This window comes from Giraffa tippelskirchi, chromosome 8, assembly GCF_054371585.1.
Source record: "Giraffa tippelskirchi isolate mGirTip1 chromosome 8, T2T-mGirTip1v1.2.pri, whole genome shotgun sequence".
Taxonomy (NCBI): Eukaryota; Metazoa; Chordata; class Mammalia; order Artiodactyla; family Giraffidae; genus Giraffa; species Giraffa tippelskirchi.
Genome location: NC_137282.1, coordinates 2,262,654 through 2,272,672, shown reverse-complemented (window position 1 = coordinate 2,272,672; position 10,019 = coordinate 2,262,654). Strand labels below are relative to the sequence as shown.

The window sequence follows — 10,019 nt, the reverse complement described above, 5'->3', positions numbered from 1 at the left end:
CAGTAACAACACAAACCTTTCATAATAAAAAGATAAATAAATAAAACACTCTGGGGATAAAAGCACTACTTAATATAGCTGAAACTAGCAAGAAATACTAGGACTGCCAGCCCTCTGCCCTCTGCGGTAGGATGGTTCTCCAGTCAGAGCTGCTGTAATTCACAGATAGCTTTGTTTAAGGCACGAAGTACTGTATGTAGTCATTTCCTCATGAAAACAAACCTAGGAAGCGTCATTGACTACTTTACAGATAAAGAAACTGAGGCACAGAGATGTTAAGTCAATGCTCAAATTACACAGCTCATAAGCTAGAATTTGGAACCCAAGGGTCTGCGTGTTCATACATAGCGTATCACGGAATTTGGTCTGGAGCAGAGGACAAACTCAGGGCTTCCCAGGTGGCTCAGTGGTAAAGAATCCTCCTACCAGTGCAGGAGACCTAGAGACCTGGGTTCAATCCCTGAGTGGGGAAGATCCCCTGGAGGAGGGCCTGGCAACCCACTCCAGTATTCTTGCCTGGAGAATCCCATGGGCAGAGGAGCCTGGCGGGTTTTAGTCCGTGGGTTCGCAAAGAGTTGGACACGACCGAGCGACTTCGTGTGCACGCAGAGGACAAACTCACGTTTGAAAAACTCAAATACTGAAAACAGACTCTCATCTAGTCTTTCTTTCCCATCCTGTCTTCTCTAAGCAGCTCAATTGAATGTTAATAAGCCTGTACTTTGTTCAAACTCAGCCAGTCATTTGGGGGTAATTAATCTGAGTTTTACACATCTAGTCTTTCTTTTAATGAGTAAACTTCAAGCAAAGCGTGCTTCCACCAGTGGGTATTTGCTTCTACTTGCGGATGCAAATGAGCAGCATATATTTGGTTCCTATTTTGCCATCCTTGTTACCGGACTTGGTCGTAAAGAGGAATGGAGAAATTGTTCATCAGTGTACAACAGTTTGTTTTAGCAATGGATTGTGGGAACTCTGACACTCATAGACGCCTAAAGCCGTCATCAGAAGACAAACAGAGCCTATGATCTGCACGACCGACACGCAGGTGCGAGTCCTTCCCAGGCACGGTGAGTGGTGTTCGAATAGAAAACTGTCAGCAAGCCAGGTTTGCGGTTCCAGGAATGACCAGCATATGCACTAAGTATGAAAACAGAACCGTGTTGCTTTCCCAGCTCCAGTTCATTATGCCTCCCTTTTCATTTGCCACCACGCTTGCAATTTGGGGCATTCTTGAATTTTGTTTCATAATGTATCTGGTTGTCCTTCCCCAAGATTCTGTACCTGAGAACTTGAGGTGTTCCTGAGAACACCCTTGAGGGTGTTGAAAGGAGATGAGGGTAGGAACCATGCACTGCTTCAGAGCATAGGATCTGAGAGTCACCTGGGGTACAGGAATGCTCAAGGAAGGAAGCTTGGGCTTAGGTCAGGCTATGTAAGCCTTTGACTCAGCCTGCGGAAAGATTTGGGCTTCCCAGGCGGTGCTAGTGGTAAGGAATCTGTCTGTCAATGCAGGAGATGTAAAGAGAGGTGGATTCGATCCCTGGATCGGGAAGATCCCCTGGAGGAGGGCAGGGAAACCCACTCCAGTATTCTTGTCTGGAGAATCCCATGGACAGAGGAGCCTGGCGGGCTACAGGTCACAGGGTTGTAAAGAGTTGGGCACGACTGAGCCAGAGCACAGACGCGGGAAGATTCACACTGGAAGGCTCAGTGCCCCAGTCACTTTCGTGATGAGCTGTGCTTTGAGTCAGGGTGAACATATCACAGTCCCTGCAGATTAAGTGTATGTGTGTGTGTGTGTGTGTGTGTGTGTGTGTGTGTGTGTGTGTGTGTGTGTGTGTGTGTGTGTGTGTGTGTGTGTGCGCGCGCGCGCATGCGTGCATGCGCGTGCACTCTACTCTGCCACCAGCCTCTCTCTTCAGCCTGCTTTGGGGAGACCAGAGAGGACTGTGAGGGAGGCCCCAGGTGGGGAGAGGAGAGCTTCCGGGGGCTCGACTCCTATACCCCTATTCTAATGCTTGCACACTGCGTGTGAAAGGATGCAACAGGCTAGAAATGCAAAAACTTTGGAGTCAGCCAAAGGCTTCATCCACAGAGAAGCCATTTTCTCTTTGTCACTGGGCAAGTTTCTCTTTCCGCCAAGTCTTAGTTTACTCATTTGTGAAATGGGACTATCACCCCCCAATTCATAATACCGTTGTGGGGATTTAATAAGATAATGTAAGAGCCAAGGCAGACATGGTGTGTGGCAGTCATAAAAATTAATGGAAAAAATATTAGCACTTTTAAGCTATACCCATGAAACTATCCCTATGAAAATCTATCCCTATGAAAAAATAGTTAACCAAATTGAATACTTTGACAGAATTAACTGAATAATTACCTTGAAGGATTGAACCTGATTGATTTTAACCAAATTTAACTAATTTCCTACCACTACAAATCAGAATTATTTATTTCACTGGTAATGATTTTTTTTTTGATTTCTTATTGATTGAGTTTTAGCACAGAATAAATATTCTGATAGTTACCTAGCCTCAGGAATATAGCAACATGCAAAAACTTGATTTCCAAAAAATAATATTGGTGAAAAGGTTTATTTCTGCACATGCTTTTATAAACAGTACACATTAAGGAATCTTCTAAATACGAGGAGGACACATCCAAGCAGTTTACACGTCAGTGTCAAGAACTAGATGCAGGATAGATTCTAGCCCTCCTGCCTTTTCTCTCTCCCAAAGCAAAGCAGTGAAGGAAAATTGGCCAAAGTTATGGAATGAAATGATTAGAAAGAGACAGGATTGGTTTCTTTCACCCACTCAGGGTTATTTGGAAATATAAAGTGTAGTTCTCATTTTATATTTCCAGCATGTGCAAGCATATGTTCTTTTAATTACAAAATAAAGATGGAAGCATATGAAACACTACAAAAAGCTGGCTTATGAGTAACTCAAGAGGACCAGACAGAGGTGCTTGATGTGTTACGTGTAATTCACTGCACAGGTGATGATGATGTGGAGTGTCAGCCCGTTAAGGAACATCTGCCTTCCCACCTGCCACCAGGCTAAATTATGTTTGTGCCTTCGAGGATGTCTTCGGTGGAGATAAATAATATACGTGAAGCTGTTTTATGGATTAACTTAAAGTGTGTCATATTCTTCACTTCTATTGGTAACCTCCTCATTGTTGAAGAACAGCTGATTCAATTTCTGCTTATTATGCTTATCCTGTTCCTGACTCTAAAGCCTCCACCCCTACACTAGGTAAGACCATTTTTATCAGCATGTCCTAAAAATGATCATTTAAAAAGCAAGTATTTGGCCTCCTCTAAATTAATTTTCTCAGTGCCTTTTGAAAGTCTCTACCAAGGATCTTTGAGTACTGTTTTAATCTAAATTTTACAGCATTACTTACCAAAATTTATAAAATGCTAGAAAAAGCAAATCCAAAATCTTCTTATCATTTTGGTTGTGCCTAGTGAGGGCTCACATTTAAACTGAAATAGTATTTTGTGAACCAGGCAAATTATTTCTCTTTAGTCTTTGCTGTGAAGACTATACTAATAAATCTGTAAATGAAGGGAATTGTATAAAATTCTTTACATTTGTCTATAACTTATTGTTAGGAGTCTTAGAGAATGCAAATGGATTTATTCAAAGCACATGCATTAGAATATTATGATATCAGGTATTATTTAATCATACCTAAAATTATTTCAGCTAGAATGGGAAAAATGTGTATCTTGGAGAAACTCCCAGAGGAAATTTTATAAAGAATGTGAGGAATAGAGGCCCTGCTGAGGCTCAGGCAGAGAGCGCAGAGCAATTGCGGGGAATTCAGAGGAGGAGGGGTAGGATTTTCTTGAGCTGATCAAAGATCTGAGAACAAGAACGTGTAGGTGGCGTCAAGGTGAAATGGCGAGGAGGGTTGAAAAGAGCTGGTTTTGAGGACGGTGCTGGTTGTCTAAGGGAGGCCAAATAGTTTCGTTTCACCAGCTCTCAGTTTATCAGTGAAGAAGGGAGATTTGACGTGGTGGTCCCCAGGCCCTTTCCTTTGCACGACATTATTCCATCATCCAAGGCGAGGTCACGCACCTTATCCTTGCTCCTATGCCTTCTTTTTTTTTTTTTTTTTTTTTGCTTTTGTTGGAGTACAATTGCTTTATATGTAATTATCACATTTATTTTTGGCTGCAGTACATAGCATGCTGGATCTTAGTTCCCCGACCAGGGACCAAACCTGTGCCCCTTGCAGTGGAAGAGTTTTAACTGCTGGAACACATGTGAAGTCCCGTCCTCTGCTTCTGTTAGACCCTGGGACTCGGTCACCTCTTCTTCAGTCACCGTGCATGTTGCCACTTGCCGTGTTTGTTCCACACCACCACTGCTCTGCATAATTGATGGAGTGTTGTTTTCAAGGGCAATTTTGGTCTTTAAATGACCTTATTTCCCAGAGAATGTATCATTCAGGTATTACTATCATTAATGTTACAGAATGATGGGATATTTGAGTGTGAAGGGCCTTTGGAGGAAACTGATGTTTAAGGGAATTTTTAAAATAATTGCTGATCAACACTTAACCAATGTGACAAAAGTTCCAAAATAGAAATGATTACACAAGTAATTGTCTTCCTAGTGGCTCAGTGGTGAAAAATTCCCCTGCCAATACAGGAGATGCAGGACATACAGGTTCAGTCTCTGGGCTGGGAAGATCCCCTGGAGGAGGAAATGGCAACCCACTCCAGTATTCTTGCCTGGAGAATCCCATGGACGGAAGAGCCTGGTGGGCTATAGTCCATGGGGTCACAGAGTCAGACATGACTGAGCAAGCATGCATGCACACAAATAATTGCTGAGGTGAAAATGGAAGTGTCAGTTTAGATACAATCTACTAATTAAGCTGGTTATTACTCGTAATTGTCAGTGGCTCTACTTTAAATATGAAACTGCTCCAACACTATTAGAAAATATAGTTCAAGGAAAGTTTCTATACATGTTTAAGGGGAACTTTATCAAAACGAAGCAGTCAAGCTCATGTTTCTAGAGTCCTTCAGCTTCATCGTCATCATCATCATCATCATCATCATCAAAGCTAACACTGTCAGAGTCTTTTCTGTGTAATTGTATCTTGAGTCAACTTTTCCCAGAAATAGCCTCTAAGATGGAGCATCATCTGCGGGAAGTTTCTTGGGAAAGGGTCTTACGACCACCACCTACAGGAGGCTGAGCAAAGCGGGATGAGGCAGAGGGGGAGGCTGGGCTCTGTGTCGTCACAGCACAGGTCCCTTTTGTTCCCAAAGGCAGATCTGAATCTGGGCCTTCGGAAATCGACCAGAAATGACACGAGAGTGCCGTGACTGTGACCGTCCCCAGAGAGTGACTCAGCTGAGAGCTGTCAAACACCAGCACCGGTGCAGAGAGACAGGGGTGACTCAGTCCAGAAGAGGGGGTCCCCGCAATTAGGCACACAGGGGCACATACAGTATCTCACATGATCAAGCAAAAGCTCTATTATTACCACGAGGGGATAGAGACTTAGAGAATTAGCTTACTCAAGGTCGCACAGCAGGATGTGGGTGCAGCCAGAATCTTACATCTTTCTGACCAAAGTCTGAGCTCTTCCTTTTCTCTATCATCTAAGGATTTGACCCTCCAGATATCACATTATTTTGAACTAGGCTTTGTGGTTTAGCTTCAAATCCATGCTGCCATGACAATACCCTAACTGAGTTATATACCAACACCAGCTACAGCTCCATCATCTTAAACTACTTCTTTCTATCCTACTTATTAGGGATCTAAAAAAAAGTGTGGTGCATTATTTATACTAAATAGTGATCTTAACCTGTAAGGTTAATTATTCCAAACCTAACATTTGGTTTGTGTACACATTTTGCTTCCCTGGTAGCTCAGCTGGTAAAGAATTTGCCTGCAATTCAGGAGACCCCAGTTCAATTCCTGGGTTGGGAAGATCCCCTGGAAAAGAGATAGGCTACCCACTGCAGTATTCTTGGGCTTCCCTGGTGGCTCAGCTGTTAAAGAATCTGCCTGCAATGCGTGAGACCTGGGTTCAATTCCTGGATTGGGAGGATCCCCTGGAGAAGGGAAAGGCTCCCCACTCCAGTATTCTGGCCTGGAGAATTCCATGGACTGGATAGTCCGTGGGGTCCCAATGAGTCGGACATGACTGAGCGACTTTCACTTTCACAGATTTTGCTAAAATATAGTTCTTCTATTGAACTCTATAATCCCTGAATGTCATTATCTGCAGTTACAGAATTTGGGAAGTTGTGTTGCATAGATAAGGAGGTGGAATTTGATGTAGGATGCATGTAATATCTATTTTTAAGAGACATATCTCAGACAATATAATGCACTATAATATATGTATTATATTTAGTATATGTGAAGTGTTAGTCACTCAGTTGTGTCTGACTCTTTGCGACCCCGTGGACTATACAGTCCATGGAGTTCTCCAGGCAAGAATACTGGAGTGGGTTGCCATTTCCTTCTCCAGGGCATCTTCCTGACCCAGGGACTGAACCCAGGTCTCCTGCATTAAAGTGGATTCTTTACTTCCTAAGCTACCAGGGAAGCCAGAAATATGTAAAACATCTTGATAAATATTACCTGGCTATTAGGTGTAGTATGTTATTAAAAAGTCAAAAAAAACAAAGAAAAATTATGAGAGATCCAATGTTTGAAAAGTTGACCTTAGCCCAACTCTTCTTTTGATTGGGGTAAAATCTTTAAATAAAATGGTATTTTTGTAAATTAGTTCATTTGTATAATGTTTTTAGATTTCACATATAAGTGATATTGTATGGTATTTGTCTTTCTCTGTCAGACTTACTTTACTTAATATGAATATCTTATTTACAAAACATAAATAAATTCACAAAGAAAACAAACTTATGGTTACCAAAGAAGATGGGAATTAACATATACACATTACTATATACAAAATAGAAAAACAATAAAGACCTACTGTATAACATAGGGAATTATACTCATTATCTTGTAATAACCTATAGTGAAAAAGAATCTGAAATATGTATATATGAGTAACTTTGCTATATACTTGAAACCAACATAACATTGTAAGTTAATTATCCTTCAATTTAAAAAATAACTACCTCACCCCCTCAAAACTGATGGTGGGCAACAAAGAAAAAAATGATATTTTCAAATTGTAATTTTCCTCCAAAAATGTGTTTTTGTAGTCTGTGTTGATGTGGCTTCCACACAATTTGTTTTCATTACTAACATGAGTAGGTCTAAATGACACCAAATAAATTAGCTTTTTAAATAAGTAACTGAAAAGAACTTTGGCTTACAGAGATAAGATTGTAAAAAGGAATAATATTCAAATTTAATTATATTATTTTTCTATGTTCTCTACACACTGATAATTGAGGATTTTGCCTGGGTGTTTTTTACATTATGGAAACCATTGCATTTATTGTGTGTTTTCAGTCTCTTAAGACAATGCCTTAATTAATATTCCTCCTGACCACATGTAACTGAAAACCCAACTCAAGCTAGCATAAGCAAAAATGGAATTTATTGATTCAGGTAATAATAATAATAAAAAACCCTCAATAGGTCTTGCTTCAGGCCAGATAGTCAGGCGATTCTCCAGCTCCCTCTCCTCTCACTTCTCCTTTTTCTGTCTTGGTTGAATTGTCAGATTTGCCCCTTCCTCTATAATAGCAGGAAAGCTGAAGCAGTTTCACCACATATCCTCTCTTGTCCGAGATAAGGAAAGCGTACCTTCCCAACTCCTTGTGGTCCAGCAAGAGTCTCATTATCCCTCAGCTGTTCTGGACCTGTCACTACATCCAGGTCAAGCTGGAACTAAATGCAACCAGGAGTAGAGTCCCAAAGATGTCCCTATGGATACAGTCAGAGGTAGCCCACTTTCAGAGTATACCCGAATTTTCCCCGCAAAAGAACATGAAGAAATGAATGCTGAATAGCTAAATCCCAATGACCAGCCGTGACTGCTCCTTAAATCTATCAAGTTGACGTCTCATAAAGTAGCCAACAAACTTATAGACTAGATTATGTGATATTTTGTGTGCCCTCAGTTCAGTTCAGTTCATTTCAGTTGCTCAGTCATGTCTTTGTGACCCCATGGGCTGCAGCACACCAGGCCTCCCTGTCTATCACCACCTCCTGGAGTTTACTCAAACTCATGTCCATTGAGTCGGTGATGCCATCCAACCATCTCATTCTCTGGCGTCCCCTTCTCCTCCTACCTTCAATCTTTCCCAGCATGAGGGTCTTTTCAAATAAGTCAGTTCTTCACATCAGGTGGCCAAAGTATTGGAGCTTCAGCTTCAGCATCAGTCCTTCCAATGAATATTCAGGACTGATCTCCTTCAGGATGGACTGGTTGGATCTCCTTGCAGTCCAAGGGACGCTTAAGAGTCTTCTCCAACACCACAGTTCAAAAGCATCCATTCTTCGGCACTCAGCTTTCTTTACAGTCAACTCTCACATCCATACATGACCACTAGAAAAACCATAGCTTTGACTAGACGGAACTTTGTCAGCAAAGTAATATCTCTACTTTTTAATATGCTGTCTAGGTTGGTCATAGCTTTTCTTCCAAGGAGCAAGCATCTTTTAATTTCACTGCTGCAATCACCATCTGCAGTGATTTTGGAGCCCAAGAAAATAAAGTCTCTCACTGTTACCATTGTCTCCCCATCTATTTGCCCTGAAATGATGGGACTAGATGCCATGATCTTATTTTTTTGAAAGTTGAATTTTAAGCCAGCTTTTTCACTCTCCTCTTTCACCTTCATCAAGAAGCTTTTTAGTTCCTCTTTGCTTTCTGCCATAAGGGTGGTATCATCTGCATATCTGAAGTTATTGATATTTCTCCTGGCAATCTTGATTCAGCTTGTGCTTCATCCAGCCTGGCATTTCACATGATGTACCCTGCATGTAAGTTAAATAAGCAGGGTGACAATATACAGCCTCAACATACTCGTTTCCCAATTTGAACCAGTCCGTTGTTCCATGTCTGGTTCTAATTGTTGCTTCTTGACCTGCATACAGATTTCTCAGGAGGAATATAAGGTCATCTGGTATTCCCATCTCTTGAAGAATTTTCCACAGTTTGTTGTGAGCCATGCAGTCAAAGCTTTTGGTGTAGTCAATAAAGCAGAAATAGATGTTTTTTCTGGAACTCTTTTGCTTTTTCTATGATCCAATGGATGTTGGCAATTTGATCTCTGGTTTCTCTGCCTTTTCTAAGTGTAGCTTGAAGATCTGGAAGTTCATGGTTCACATACTGCTGAAGCCTGGCTTGGAGAATCTTGAGCATTACTTTGCTAGCGTGTGAGACGAGCACAATTGTGCGGTAGTTTGAGCATTCTTTGGCATTGCCTTTCTTTGGGATTGGAATGAAAACTGACCTTTCCAGTCCTGTGTCCACTGCTGAGTTTTCCAGATTTCCTGGCGTATTAAGTGCAGCACTTTCACAGCATCATCTTTTAGGATTTGAAATAGCTCAACTGGAATTCTATCACCTCCACTAGCCTTGCCCTATGGGTCTAAAATGAAAATAAAGCAAGCACAAAAACTAAGACATAAACTCTTTCTAACAGTAAAGTGAAGCTTCATGAGAGAGGAAAACTATGCACAGAATAAGTCCTAGGTGCAGGCATGAGTTAAATGCAAAGTTCCTTTAATTATTCATGAATGTTGTTTCCGTGAACCTTGAGGTACTGTTTTTATTAGAATGAGAAACTCCCCTTCAAGTTCACTGTGAGTGGATAATTTTTCAAGGTGTCTTTTAATGTTTCAGGAAAGATGTAAAAACCCCTCTCGGTTTAGGAAACGTTGACGGGTGGCAGCTTGTCAAGGTTACTCCTGTCAAATGAAAGAGTCATGTTTAAACATGAGTGCAGTATTCTCATTGTTTGATTTTTGTTGTGATTTTTAATAACATTTGTGATTGTTCCTAGGGAGATGGAATATATACATGTACACACACACACACAC

General features: G+C 41.2%; 1 long non-coding RNA gene across 1 annotated transcript; it reads right to left on the bottom strand.

Moving 5' to 3' along the window:
- Positions 1-2,225: 2,225 nt before the first annotated feature.
- LOC145517809 (uncharacterized) lies at positions 2,226-6,684 on the bottom strand. The gene is made up of 2 exons (XR_014062350.1): positions 6,439-6,684; positions 2,226-6,135 (listed from the first exon to the last, which is right to left on the bottom strand). It is a non-coding gene; the product is annotated as an uncharacterized LOC145517809 (long non-coding RNA).
- Between the last annotated feature and the right edge of the window lie 3,335 nt (positions 6,685-10,019).